General features: G+C 42.9%; 1 long non-coding RNA gene across 8 annotated transcripts in view; it reads right to left on the reverse strand.

Moving 5' to 3' along the window:
• LOC127489896 (uncharacterized) overlaps positions 1-14,818 on the reverse strand; it is a 43,614-nt gene that overhangs the window by 26,823 nt on the left and 1,973 nt on the right. The window contains exon 2 of one of the 8 annotated variants that reach the window (XR_016237204.1): positions 13,089-13,148. The exons of 6 other annotated variants lie outside the window; for them this stretch is intronic. This is a non-coding gene — a long non-coding RNA (uncharacterized LOC127489896). Of the gene's footprint in view, positions 1-7,707; positions 7,869-13,088; positions 13,149-14,818 lie in introns of those variants that run through there. One more of the 8 variants, XR_016237206.1, reaches the window with a different exon arrangement.

The raw sequence follows: 14,818 nt of genomic DNA on the forward strand, positions 1-14,818 counted from the left end.
TAACTACAATGAAATACCCACCTGGAACCAAGCCCAACACAACCTAACCAACCAACACTTTGGGATATGTGGTCAGCAAAAAGTGTTTTACTATGAAAACTACACTATAAAATTAGTAGAAGCAACTGACCTCCCAAATGCACAAAAATCAATGCAAGTGCATCAGAAGCATGAGAAAATAGGTAACATGAGACTTCTACAGGAAAACAATAACTCTAGTAACAGACCACAGAGAGAAATCAACAAATGGCCTGACAGAGAATTCAAAACAATGATTTTAAGGAAACTTAAATGTGATACAAGAGAATGCAGACAATGTATGAATGAATGAGAAATTCATCAAAGAGATAGATATCATTATAAACAGAAATCCTGGAGCTTGAGGCCAGCGCTATGGCTCAGCAGGTTAAAACTCTGGCCTGAAGCACCAGCATCTCATATGGGCACCAGTTTGAGATCCAGCTGTTAGACTTCCCATCTAGCTCTCTGCTGTGGCCTGGGAAAGCAGTAGAAGATGGCCCAAGTCCTTGGGCCCCTGCACCCATGTGGGAGAACCGGTGGAAACGCCTGGCTCCTGGCTTGGATCAGCGCAGCTCTGGCTGTTGTGGCCAATTGGGGAGTGAGCCAGTGGATAGAGGACCTCTCTCTCTCTCTCTCTCTCTCTCTCTGCCTCTCCTCTCTCTATGTAATTCTGACTTTCAAATAAATAAATAAATCTTTAAAAAATAAACAAATCCTGGAGCTAAGGAACTCAATAAATAAAATAAAAAATAAAGTTGAAAATCTCAGCAATTCAATTAAGCAGGCAGAAGATTTCTCAAGCTTGAGGACAGGGCTTCTGAAATAACCCAATCAGATAAGGAAGGAAGGAGGGAAGGAAGGAAAAATAAGGAAACCAATAAAAAAGAATTAAGAAAATCTTCAAGATGTATGGGACACCACTAAGCAAACAAATATTTGCATAATTTAGTTTTCCAGGAGAAGAGATGGAAAAGGCATAGAAAACCTATTCAATGAAACAATTGCTGAAAGTTTTCTAAATCTCGTGAAAGACACAGATATCCAAGTCCAGGAACCCAGAGGATCCCTAATATATTTAGCCAACAAAGATACTCTTCAAGGCATAATAAAGGCAAACTGTCAAAATTCCATGACAAAGAATCCTGAAAACAGCAAGTCAAGTCACTTAAAGGAATTCCCACATAAGCCTTTTGAGTTGAACCTTACAGGCCAGGAAAGAATGGGATGAAATATTTAAAGAACTGAGAGAAAAAGTTGCCAACCAAGAATCCTATCTATACCAAATCCATCCTTCAGAAATCAAGGAAGACTACAGACTTTTCATGACGAGTAAAAATGGAAGAAATTCATCACCATCAGGCTAGACCTACAAAAATGGCTCAAGGGGGTCCTATGTTAGAAGAAAAAGGATGGTATCTAAACTCAACAGAAGAGAAGATCCACAAAAGAGAAACAGAAGAAATCATATGGCTCCTATTTTATTCTTAATTATGGCATATTTGATATGCTATACATTTAGCTAAGGGTCTTTCAACCTGCATTAATTAGGACTAAAGTTCTGTGGATACTTTTTCTTGTACTCATTAGGTTTGGATAGCCTGATTATGTTGGCCTATGAAAATTAGTTAGAAAGCCTTTGATCTTTATCTATTTTCTGAAGGATATAATCTTGTGCTCTTATTTTTTCTGTAAATGCTTAGTAGAAATTGCCAATGAATCTGTATAGGCTTTTAGCTAACTCTTGGAGATTATTTTAATAAATTCAATTTGTATTTTTTTAAAAGATTTAAATTATGTTCATTTGAAAGAGAGAGAGTGAGAGACAGAGAGAGAAAGAAATCTCTCATCCACTGGTTCACTCCCAAAATGACTGCAAAGGCCAGTTCTGGGCCGGGCTGCATCCAGGAGCCTAGAACTCCATTAACAATAATGTGTATGTTCAAAATATCCAGAATAGAGGATTTTTAATGTTCTCACCACCAAAAAGTGATAAATGTTTGTTCTCTAAACTGATCATTATGCAATCTATACACGTATTGAAATATCACAACAATGTGCCCTGTAAATATGCATAATTATATCAATAAAAATAAATAATTTTTAGATTTTTTATTATTTATTTATCTTATTTGAAAAGCAGAGACACAAGATAGACAGGCAGGTAGACAGACACAGATCTCTCCTCCATTGATTCAGACTCTGAAGACCTGCAACAATTAGGGCAGCAGAGTGAAGACAGGAGCCCAGAACTCTCCCACATGGGTGACAGGGACTGAGGTAACTAAGCCATCATCTGCTGCCTCCAAGGGTGCACATTAATTAGCAGGCAGCTGGGGTGTAGAATGGAGCTGAGACTCAAACCCAAGCACTCTGATATGGGAGACACTCATCCCAAGTGACACCCTAACTGCTCTGTCAAGAGCCCATCCTCAGGTTTTTTTTTTTTTTTTTTTAAGAACAAAATAAGATGGTATATTCTTAGTCCAAGCACACCAGTAATTACATTAAGTGTAAATGGCCTAAATGTTACATTAAAATATAAAGATTGTTAGGACAGCTAATAAAAAGAAGTTGCATTACATGTCACTTACAGGAGACATACCTAAAATATAATGGTACAGAAAAATTGAAAGTGAAACGATAAAAAATATTATACAAGAAGTCATCAAAGGAAAAAGTATCATATGCCTGCTGATATCAGACTACATAAACTTCAAGTAATGCTTTGGTCATCAAAATTTTGTGTTGAGGGAGAAAATAAAAATTTATAAATGTAAATGAGGTAGGATTCCATATCTTTAATACAGTGTTATAAGTCCTTGGAAAAGTATGTAGGAAATGTTTTAATGGCACACAAATAAGGAAGGCAGTGTATTAATAATGCCCAATAGTTACAGGCAGCTCCTTAGGGGATCTGGTATTCTATCGGAACTTTTATGTCTTAACTTACTGAGGAGTTCTGAGTGAGAAGAGGACACTCCATGCAAAGGAAACAGTATGCACAAAGGAGGTGTTCATAAACACTGGTTGACAGTATTGCTTCATTTAAACACAGCGCGGACCAAAGAAGGGAGCGGTTTACCCATCTGGTCCTTATAGTGGATGTTGTGATACCCTGCCCTCCTCCCTACTCATGTTCCCCGCTGTGAGAAGTGCTGCCTGCTGCTGGTTCACAGTTGAGTCTCTCTGCAAGACGTGCCCTCTGAGGGAGGAATCAGCCATACCTCGGTTATGTCCCTTCCCCAGGGGGCAACAGCGTAACGTGCAGTGACTGATCCAGTGCATGGATTCGAGGGCCCAGCCCCAAGTCTCAAGGCGAGACTGCTATGAAGGACAACCCCAGCTCTTGCTCTCCCTGTGGGTGTGCTGAGGCCCTGGCTACAGCGACCTCACAGTTCATCTTCTCCTTCTGTGCACTCTGTTTCCGCGAGTCCTCCCCAGCACACCTCCTGTACAACAATCTCCATGTTAGAGTCTGTATCTCAGAAAACTGACATGACATGACCAAGGTAGAAACAAGCCCAAGGACACTGGCTCATGGCCCAGTGTTTCCCCCAGTACCCTGCTGAAGGTGGGTAGAATTTGCTGCAAAAAATCTATGAGGCCAAAATAGATCTTAGCTGTTTTTCTGTTCTGTTGTCTCTCTCATTCTTTCTCAAACCCAAGAATCAATTCTGGTGAAGAGAGAACTCTCCCATCACTTACACTGTTCTGCAAGTAGTGAAGAGGCATGGCACTAGAAAGAAAAACCTGCTCATTGAGTATCTCTGACCTGCCAGATACATTTTCCCATAGGATCTATGCTTGAAAGTAGGTAAATGACTTAGTTCATGTTCTCACCGCTAATAAGTGACAAAATTACTGCCTAAACACAAGGTCATATATTTCTCCATCACCACAGTTGCCTAAGGGTGGAACATACAAAAATACTTCACACAGTTCATGGAAAGAAATAAAAGATACATTTATTTTGGTGCAAGAAATTTATGTATAATGAAAAAAATGCACAAATTTCAGAATTTTTGCACCAAGATAAACTTATCTTTTAATTCTATTTTCCACAAACTTTTTGAAATACCCCATGTTTGAAGTTGTCTAACCCAAACAATGAAGAATGTCAAGGGACAGGAATCAAGCCTGCTCCCTAAATGGATTAGGCCTTGCCCAGGCTGGCCCACCTCCTTAGGCATCTGGTTAGTAAGAGCTCTTTTAGTCCATCTTGCTTTCAGCCCTGAAATTGAGCTGTACTGAAGTCTTCCAATTCACCTTTGCTCTTATTTCTTGGTGAACACAAGTTCCATGTTGCTCATATCCCTGACAGCATTTTATCTAAAGGTCCTTGTTGAGGTTTGGTTCTATAGATGGATTTGACAAGTTCTTTAATAGTTTGGAGAAAAGTGAGTTCTTGACGCTAAGATAGTATTGCCAATTCCTTTCCTTCCCTCAACCCCACCCCCACAAGCACTGTGACAGCGTTGGGACTCTGGAGCCAGTCCCAGGCCCACTTGTTGTGTTTAGCAAGGTTTAGAAAATGAAAACCAGAGGCATCTCAAAGAGCATTCCGTTTGGGCTCCAGGGCAGTGCCTGGGCACTCTGCCAGAGCAGCTGGGAGCTCTGGTTAGGCACTCTGATGCAAATGCCCAGCTGGGCCCCTTCTTTCTTTATTTACCTTACAGGACTACCCACAGGGTATTTGTACTCTGTACCCCTGGAACACATGGAGACCATCATCCTCTGCAACATACACTGAGCACTGACAACACACCAGCCTGTGCAACGGGGATAGCAGGATACCATCCAGGTCAAGAGAAAGGTCCTTGCAGGTAGAGAGCTCTACATCTGAATCTTGCTTCCAAGACTAACAGCTATGGGCAAGCTACTTAACCTATAAGCCTCAGTAAACTATCCTATTCAGCAGGGATAAAGCCCACTTTATTGATGGGAAGCTTAATGACATAATGAATAGAAAGATATTAGTCCAGTGCTTGTCTCATAAGTATATGGTTCAGTAAATGGTAGTCATTATCATAGCCAAAGATTACATCTGCCAGCTCACCCCAGCAGACATAATGCTCCCTGTGCTGTTCTTTGTCCTTTAAAGCTTGGCCTCCTCACCACTCTGCTTGGTTAGCAATGCCCTGTTGTGTGGTAAGTGGCATTGCTGTAAGGTGGTCTAATGCTCAAATAGAAGGTAGACTATAGCAGCCTTTCCAGTCTATCGTCTGCCACTTGTCCTCAACTGACCAGCTCTCTGCTGATGAAGTTCACATATGCAGATGACACAGATCCTTTTGAAAGTCTATTCTCTTGAGAAAAATATGATATTTTGGTCCCAAGATTTCCTGAATCATCCAGGTATATGCCTGAATCCTCAGTGGAGGCTGGACAGAGCAAGCCCCGGTCCTGGTACACACCAACTTCCTCCGACCTTCTGCACCAAGAGGGGATGTTGAGCATGACCTCCATGCAAACCACTTCAGAAATGCTCCAAGGTGAAGCAGACTGGGAGTGCGGGTGCTCACAGCTGCTGGATTACATGGGTTGAGTTTATATCCCTGACTGTCTCAGGGCACTCTCCATCTTCCAAATATAACTCAACAATAATGCTAATGACTGCAAACAGAACCTTTGTTGTATCTCATTTATTTTTAACCCAAATTATGGAGGCTTGAAAGAATTTACTGACTGCTTGGATTTTCTGACTAATTGGGGTAACTCTATGTTATAGCCATTAAGAGATTTAAATATAGCTCTTTTTGAGCAATACTCTTTATTGGATCCCCAGTTATCCTTTAAATATCTTGGTGTGCAAGTGGATAAAATTAGAAAGAATTTGTTTGCTTTAAATTACCAACCTCTGCTTGATAAAACTATTAGCTATTTAGCTAATTGGACGGCTCTTCCATTATCATTAATTGGCAGAGTTAATACTATTAAAATGGTTGTTTTATCTAAATGTTTGTATTTATTCCAATGCTTTCCCATCAAGCCACCTAAAAATGCTCTAAAGCTTTGAATTCTGCAATTAGTTTTGTTTTATAGGCTACAGACAGAGTTAAGATTAATCTTAAAACTACAACTACTCCGGAGGGACAGAGGATTGATTCTTTATCAGAGGGTGAGTAAATGTTGGACTTCCTTGATCACTCTGTCCATTGTTCCCGCATATCCTCAACAGGGCACGCCAAAGTTCTAATGAAATTGCAGGAATTCTTGCTATTGTGCTTTATCTAATAAAAACTTTACAAGAGAGCTTTATATCCCACTCATAAGTGTATTCAACCACACAATCACTCATTCAGTCAGCAAATATTCATTGTGACTCTTTTATATGCACCAATCATTCTCCAGGATACTGTGGAAGATTTCCAGGTGAACAGAATGCAGTCTTTGCCCTGAAGAAGTTCAAATACTGAGGGTGAAGAGGGAACAGATAACTACAGGCAATGCAGTAAGTGCTGGAACAGAGAAATGAGCAGCACTCGGGGACACAGCAATGTGTGTCACTGCATCCGCCTGAGGGATCAGGACAAGTTCCCAGAGAAAGCAACATCTGAGCTGCACTGTGAAGTCTGGGCTCTCACAGGGCCCTTCCAAGATCTAAAGGAGCACCCTGAGTGTTTTCTCCAAATGAGGAACTTGATTTGTGGAATAGTTAAAATCAACTACTTGGCTAAAAGGTGACCATTTTCTCTTTGGTGGATCAGGGGAAATTCTGTAGCCTGGGGCATGTGAGTAGTGCAACAGAACAGGTACCTCCTAGCTACAAAATGGTCACCAATATGTTCATCACTGTGTTAATGCTAACTCAGAAAAAAATGTCCCCAGTGATATGCTAGTGAGTTCTCTCCTGGGCTGTGTCCTGTTCAACGTTTGTAACACTTGGATAAGGATATAGAGACATGCCCATTAATTTGTGAATTGTACAAATTGTGGAGAAAGACAGCCAATACACTGATACATCAATCAAGCATTTATAAAGATTGCAAGAGTCTGGAATAAAAGGTCACATACAATTAAATAGTAGAAAACAATATCCTGCCCAAATTTGTCCCATTTGTGAAAGTACAGATATTGTAGAAAAATAGAAAATGCTTCAGATTTGGAATTAAAGGCTCAAGTTCAAGTCCTAGCTTGACTGAGGGTTGGATGTGTGATTATAAGCATTACCCTAAACTTCTATAAACCTCAGTTTTCCCAACTTGATGGACCGAATATCTGTGCCTCCCCAAAATTCCTATGTTGAAATTGACTCACCAATGTGATAGTATTCAGAGGTAGGACTTTGGGGAAGTAATTAGGTCTTGAGGCTACAGCCCTCATGAATGGTATTAGCGCCCTAGGAGAAGCCAGGGAGCTTGCTTGCTCTCCTTCTTCCATGTGAGGGCACAACAAGAGGTTGTATGCCTGTCGCTTACCATGATGTTCTTCATATGGTGTCTCTAAAGAATTAGACACATTTTTAACTAAACTAAGTGGCAATGAACATGTTGATTTTCCAATTGGCTACAGTTTACTATTTTGGCTGAATCCAGTAAATATATGTACACATATATGCAATAACGAGTGAATCATTTTCATTAAAGAGTTACTCAACAGAAGCAGACTTCTGAGGCTTTGATGAGCTAAGAGTTGGATGTGATAGAGTCAAATCAATACTTCAAAAATACGTTCATTTACACATACCCTGTTCTCTGAAAATGTGGGCATGGATGTCACTAGAGTTTCATTTCAGACATTCTCTTTTTTCATCTGAAACAGAGGTGAGAAAGTACACAAGTGTTTGAGTGCTGCTGCACCATCCTATTCAGCAACTTTCATTAGTTTTTGGTGGTCTCACCTGAATCAGCTGAACAACAAGACTCTACCTCAATGACCTCAAATCTAGATCTTCTGCAGTGCCTCTCTTTTTTTCTTCAATTCCTTGTAGCTTAGAACCAAAAACAAAAGCTTTCATTGCCTTTGTGAAAGAGTGGCTAGGGAAAGGATGAAAATAAAACTATTACAGAGCAGCTCAAATGTGATTTTTCCATTTAGGTTTTTCTTGCGGAAAACAGTTCCCTTATAGTCCGGAGGGAGAGGGTTCAGAGCAATAACCGCCGTCCCAGATCTGTTTGTGTCTCTATCCAGGGTAGAAGGCCACGTCAGGCTGACAGTCCCGCTTGCTCAGCTTAGGAGATATGGGTTATAGATAAAGATGGACGGAAGAGAAGTTGCAGGAACAAGGGAGAGAACGTTGAGAGCAAATACACACTCCCTGACTCAAGAGAGAAAGCAAGGAAGCCATGCCTTTAACCTTTTGTGCTCATAGGGAAGAGTATGTTCGGTTTTGAGATTCTTTAACTGATGAGAGTTGTTTCTACTCCAAAGGTGAGGAGGGGATGGGTAACCAGGTGTGTTTGGGGTGAATCAAGTCATATTGTTTGGGAACACATTGACAAAGCCAGGGAAATTATTGGAGGATGCATTTTTCTTGAATATTTCTCAAAACGCAGTCTAGAATACACTAGGTCAAAAGATACAAATTAACAGAGCAGTTATTTTTTTTATCATCAAAGATGTTTTACTTTAACAGCCAAAACAGATGCTTTGGTTTAAGGACAAATTCAGCAAACAAATCTGACTTCCCAAAGTATGCGCTGACATATTTCAGATTTTCTTTTCTAAAATGCCATCGCTTCTCTCCTCCCAATCTCATCATGTGACAAATTCTACAGGTTGTCTTTTCTAGTTCCTGCAAGTTCCCTCTAGAACAGAGCTGGAGATTCTATGCTATTCCCCAAAGAATCGAAGCTTCCTCTGCCACGCAGCAGGAGAAAACACCTGTAAGTGACAGACAATCAAAGTTTCAGCACGTGTTCTGCTTCCAAACAGTACGAGATGGAAAGGAAGGCGAGGGACGGCATCAGAGGGAGGGGGCCAGCACAGATATACTCAACCTGGCCCTCTTGGGCTACAGGAGCGAGGGGGGCCAGATGGCAGCACCCTGTCCATTACACTGGCTTTCAGCACTGCCCCCACTGTGGAGACTGCCGGGAGCTCCTCTCCAGTCCTCAAGTGATCTGTGTCCAGGAGGACCAGGGAGCACTGCCCGTCACACTGCCTCCCTGGAAAGCTCAACCGAACTGCATCCACACACCTCCTTCACTCCTGGTCCTTCCATTCCCCACACTGTTCCCTTTGACCAGCATGTGTGTGTTCAGCCTTTAGTATGTGCCAGATTCCCTGAGAGGCCAGCATCTGATCTCTGCCTCACTCAGTCTGCCTGCACGCAGCCACACAGCGCGTAACAGAGTCTGCCAAGGACAGACGCTCTGACATTCACCCAGCATGAATGGATGTGGAAATGAATGAGCATTGCAGGACCTCCGTGATCACCAGAGGAGCTGTTTCTGAGTTGAGTCTTCACTACTCCACATGTGTGTAAATGATAGTGCATACAACATCTTCTCATGTGCAAGCTCTCCTTCTGAAACACTGATAAGTCAACTTCACAAATTACGGATGAGGAAGCTGCAGCTACAAAAAAGTAAGGTCGCACTGCAGTGGGAGGGTTTATTCAATAATGTTATCCAATGGCCAGCATACATTTGTTTTTAATATATGACTGGTTGCGTATCATAATATTGCACACTTTTAGGAGGAAGTGTAAGTACAATCAAGAGAGAACCTTGATTATTCCCCAGAAGAAGGTTGGGGAAAGAAGACGCCAAGTATCGTGGGCATATTTTGCTGATGGACAGGAGGAATCTAAGTCCCCACCTTCCCCCAGTGCCCTGAGATCAGACAGTCCTAGTTCTCAGTGTCTTTTCTAGAACATTCTTCTCAGAAGGGCCGTGGTCAGACAGAGCAGATCACGGTTGTAGTGACCACAGCATCGGGATCCAAGTCACAAACCCCAGGAAATTTGCACAAGTGTGCAGCTGACTGGGCATATGACTAGCTCAAGTTGGATTTCGAGGACACTTCCGGGTGTGGGTGGAGAGCAATAAGGCTGCCTTGCAGGAGGCTGTGGGGGCTGAGGAGTTATTAGTTCACAGGCCCCCATCTGAAGAGCAGCGCTGGAGGTGCTGGATATGCCACGCTTTGATGAGGCCTTCGGGGCCACAAAGCCAGTCCATGCACAGTGAAATGGGTGGGAGCTCGTCAGATGAAAGACATCTCTATAAGACATGTGGATGTGTATTTGATAATCTTTGACATATGTTTAATATTTAGATTTCCAAGATTACTCATGTTAATATCCGCTGCACATCTTACTTTTTTGCCTTTTGTGCACACTGGGAGATGTGGGTTTGGACACATTTCAAGCCAGATTTGTTCCTGTTGCTTTATTGCTGCTAACCACAGGGTCACTAAAATGGGAAAATCATCTGCTGCTTCCTCTACTGAACTTAGAATTCAAAACTTGCACTTGTTTTTCTAAAAGAAAAAGAGGAAAGAAACAGGCAAGTGAATAATGAATGCAGTAAAAATAAATGTGTGTTTCTGGGCCCAATTTAATTTTTCTTAAATGACAGTGTTGTTAATGCTATGAAATATTTTCTCTGATAAATGTGAGTTAGCTAATTTGCATGAATGGCTAGTCTGTCATTTTTTGAGTCTGTTGAGTTATGGGTTTTTAAAAATGGGTTCTTTTCTGCACAGCTTTTAATCCATTGTTATTATATGTGATCACCGAGCTTTCCTAATGACACATTGAAAACATGAGTTTCATCTCTTTAAAAAAATAGAAATTAATTTTGAAGAGGTAATTTATGCAATAATGAAGTTATTTAGATAAATGTATTTATAAGGAAAAACCATTTACCCATTATTTAGTATTCCTTTTTAATGTAAAAAAATCTATTTTCTGCCAAAGTCTCAATCACAAAAAATGTGGGAAATTAAAATTAGGCCTGCTAGGGGTGCCCCTCCATGCTTAAGCTTCAGTAATTTCCCTAAGACCGAGAAGGGGACAAAAGAGGGGAAGAAAAAAAAGGTGTTCTGCAAAACCACCCTTGTGCACCCACGAAACAATAAGCTGAGGAGCTAAATAAAGTCACTGGATTCTGAACCTTGCATTTTGTTCCGTTCATGCAAGTTAAATCATGATCATGATAATGGTACCCAGAAAGTGCTCTCGGCGGCCTCAGTTTGAACAGAGCAAGTAAAAGAGGAACGGACGGACGCGCCAAAGGCAGGAAGGAAGCAGCACCCCACCTTCGTTTTCTTTCTTAAGTTAAACTCCAAGCCCTCTGAAGCCATAAAGGAGATGCCTATCCCTCAGAACTGCCCGACCACACATCAACAACATTTGCCCTTGCTATGCACCTGTGGCTAAGGGACCACATATGAACTAGTAATCCATAAGGCAACTGCTTCACCGTGGTCCTGGAGTTTGCTTCAGCCAAAAGCAAAGAGAGCTAACACTCAAGTGTCTACAAATCTGAAACCAAATCCCCTGTGGCCACCCGGCTGCTCCATCCCCTCCAGACAGTATGTCCCACATGTTGGCTGTTATCAACGTATTTACAATACAGGGGAAGGAAGACCCACTTTACAGCCCTATTTTGAGGAGAGGTGATAACAGCATGTATAACTCCAAACAGAACACATGCTATTTGAGTACCTGCTACTCCTCCTATTACCCCCGCCATCATTCTTAAAATGATCTTCATTAGCATGTAAACTATTAATGAGAGCAGGGATTCAACTTAACGGTGGGTCCCCAACACCTGGAGCAGTGCCTCGGTATGGAACAGACTACCCAGTGCTCCTCTCCTAGTAGCACTGAGGAGCATCTAGACCATCTCCAGTGTTTGTTCTTTTCTTGTAAGTCTTTAATTTCTTTAATTTTTTAAAGATTATTTATTTATGTATTTATTTGAAAGAGTTACACAGAGAGAAGGGGGGGGAGAGAGAGAGAGAGAGAGAGGTTTTCCATCCACTTGTTCACTCCCCAACTGGCCGAAACGGCTGGAGCTGCGCTGATCCGAAGCCAAGACCCAGGAGCTTCCTCCAGGTCCCCCACAAGGGTGCAGGGCCCCAAGGACTTGGGCCATCTTCTACTGCTTTCCCAGGCCATAGCAGAGAGCTGGATCAGAAGAGGAGCAGCTGGGTCTCGATCCAGCGCCCATATGGGATGCCAGAGCTTCAGGTCAAGGCATTAACCTGCTGCACCACAGCGCCAATGCCAAACCTTTAATTTCAAAACAAATTCCCACTCAAGACTAGAGCATTCTGGATGGGTCAGTTGTGGTGCAGGGGGTTCAGCCATGGTTTGGGATGCTCTTATCCCAGATCGGAGTGCTGGTTCAAGTCCCAGCTAATCCACTTCAGATCCAGTTTCCCGCTAACGCATCTGAGAAGACCAAAGATGACAGTCCAATATTTGATTCCTGCCACCCATGTTGGAGATCTGGATTGAGTCCCTGGCTTCTGGCTTTGTTTTGGCCCAGCCTTAGCTGTTGCAGATATTTGGGGAATGAACCAGTATATGGAAGACTCTCTCACTCTCACTCTCTCTCTGTCAATCTGCCTTTCAAATAAATAAATCCTTTTTAAAAAACTAAAACATTCTGTGAATGTTGTGACTAGTTTGATTGCACCGCCTGTTCAAAACAGTTATCATTCAAGGGCAAGCTCTGGAATCACTGGACCTGAGATCCAATATCCCTCTGATTTTTGTGGCTGTATATGTCACTGTGGAAACTGAAATTTTCTGAGCTCCAATCTATTTACCTATCAAATGAAGAACAAAGATAGAATATGGCTTACTCACTCCAACTGCACTGTTTGAGGACCAATTGGGATAATACAGATAGTTAAAACATGGGACAATGTTTAGCATACTACAAACATTATATATAATAAATAGTACTTATCGTTATCTACCAGTGCACTTGAATGCCTTACTGATCTCTGGACACAAGTACTGTGTAGACCTAGACCAGGGGTAAGCAAATGCAACCAGTGGATTTTATACATAGTATATTACCCAGACACATGTTTTAAAAACATCAATATGATGCCCTAAATATAATATAGAGGAGAAATGCAAAGAAATTATTTGATAATTAACTTACATTTGAAGTTGTACACTTGGGTCGGGCATTCTGTACTTAAGATGCTTGAGACTACACTTCCTATAATGGAAAGCCTGGGTTTGAGTTCCCACTCTGCTTTCAATCCAGTTTCCTGCCAATGTGCACCGTGGGAGACAGGAGGTGATGGCTCAGACAGGGAGACCCCGATTGAGTTCTCACCTTCTAGCTTTGGCCTGGCCCAGCCTTAGCCATTACAGGAATTTGGGTATTGAAGCAGCGATGGAAGATCAATCTCTATTTTGTAATGTACATAAATAGCAAATAAATGTGTGCATTTGGAAGGCATGATAAAGTATCAAATGCTTACGTCTGTCTATCTGTGAAATCTCAGCCACAAACTCCACTCAAATATCGGAGCAACATTGCTACTGCTGCTGGTGTGACTGTCTCACTGTCCAGTTCCTGACCAAGTTCTGACTAAAACAAAATAAGATCTCCCCTTAATTCACACGGGAGTTGTCAACTTACTGAAAATTCAGTGTTTGTTAAAAATATGTAAACTGGCGTCGTGGCATAGCGGGTTAAGCCACCATCTGCAGTGCCAGCATCCCACATGGGCACCATTTCAAGTCTTGATTGCTCCACTTCCCATCCAGCTCCCTGTTGATGTGCCTGGGAAAGCAGCAGAGGATAGCCAGGGTGCTTGGGCTCCTGCACCCACGAGGGAGACTAGGAAGAAGTTCCTGGCTCCTGGCTTCCGCCTGGCCCAGCCCCAGCCATGGCGACCATTTTGGGGTGAACCAGCAGGTGGAAAATCTCTCTCCCTCTCTCTGTGTCTCTCCCTGTCTCTCTCTCTCTCTCTCTCTCTCTCTCTCGGTAATTCTGCCTTTCAAATAAATAAAATAAATCTTTAAAAAACATATGTAACGTGGAGTTAAGTTTCCGGCTCAGATAGTCATAAACAGATAGTTCACCTACTGTGTGCCTGGCCCGACATGCAAAGGTTGTGTGGGACGCTGCACCATCCTCCTCTGTGCGGGTCTGCCCTGTGAACAGACAGCTACCATGCTGGCCCCACTCAGCTTTGTGACGTTTGAAAAATGCTGCAGGAGTTTCCAGGGCCCTCTACAGGACGCAGTGCAGCCTCCGCGGAGAACTCCTGGTCTCACCCCTTCACAGCTGCCTGCGGGCACAGCCCTTTCAGCTCTTCTGACCACGAGAGGCCCCCCAGCCAACGGTTTGACCGAGTGATGGTCTCTAAGGCTTTGACATCCCCAGGATCCAAGGACCAAGCTTGAACAAGGCCAAAGAACCTGGCGTTACCCAGCCTTGAGGCTGTACTGAGCTCAAAAGAGAAGTTCCTGTGAGGGAAACCAGCGCCATCTTATCTGAGGTGCCTTCTTAAGCCTCTCGGGCGCCATTTCAGAAACCCAGCCTGGCTTACTGGAAGTCAGGTGACCAGCTGTCCCAACCGCAAGCCTCGACTCCACCCCCACCCTACCGGGACTCGCTGCTCCCGCTTCCTTACCTCTACAAAGCTATCTAGGACCTGTTCTCCCAGTACAGGGTGCTGTTCTCTGCGCACGGGGAGGCAGCCTGTCGGGTTTCCTCCACCCGACCATAAACCTTCTCCCCGACTGCGTGTTCGCTGTGTTTTATGGCGGCCTTTCCTTTCAGTTCCAGCTGCACAGTGCAAGGAGCCCAGGGTTCCCAGGAGCCAATCAACTAGAGTACAGAGCAGCACCGCCAGCCTTGCCCACCGCACTCAG

This window comes from Oryctolagus cuniculus, chromosome 7 (assembly GCF_051225735.1).
Source record: "Oryctolagus cuniculus isolate XC-2025 breed Fujian yellow rabbit chromosome 7, ASM5122573v1, whole genome shotgun sequence".
Classification (NCBI taxonomy): Eukaryota; Metazoa; Chordata; class Mammalia; order Lagomorpha; family Leporidae; genus Oryctolagus; species Oryctolagus cuniculus.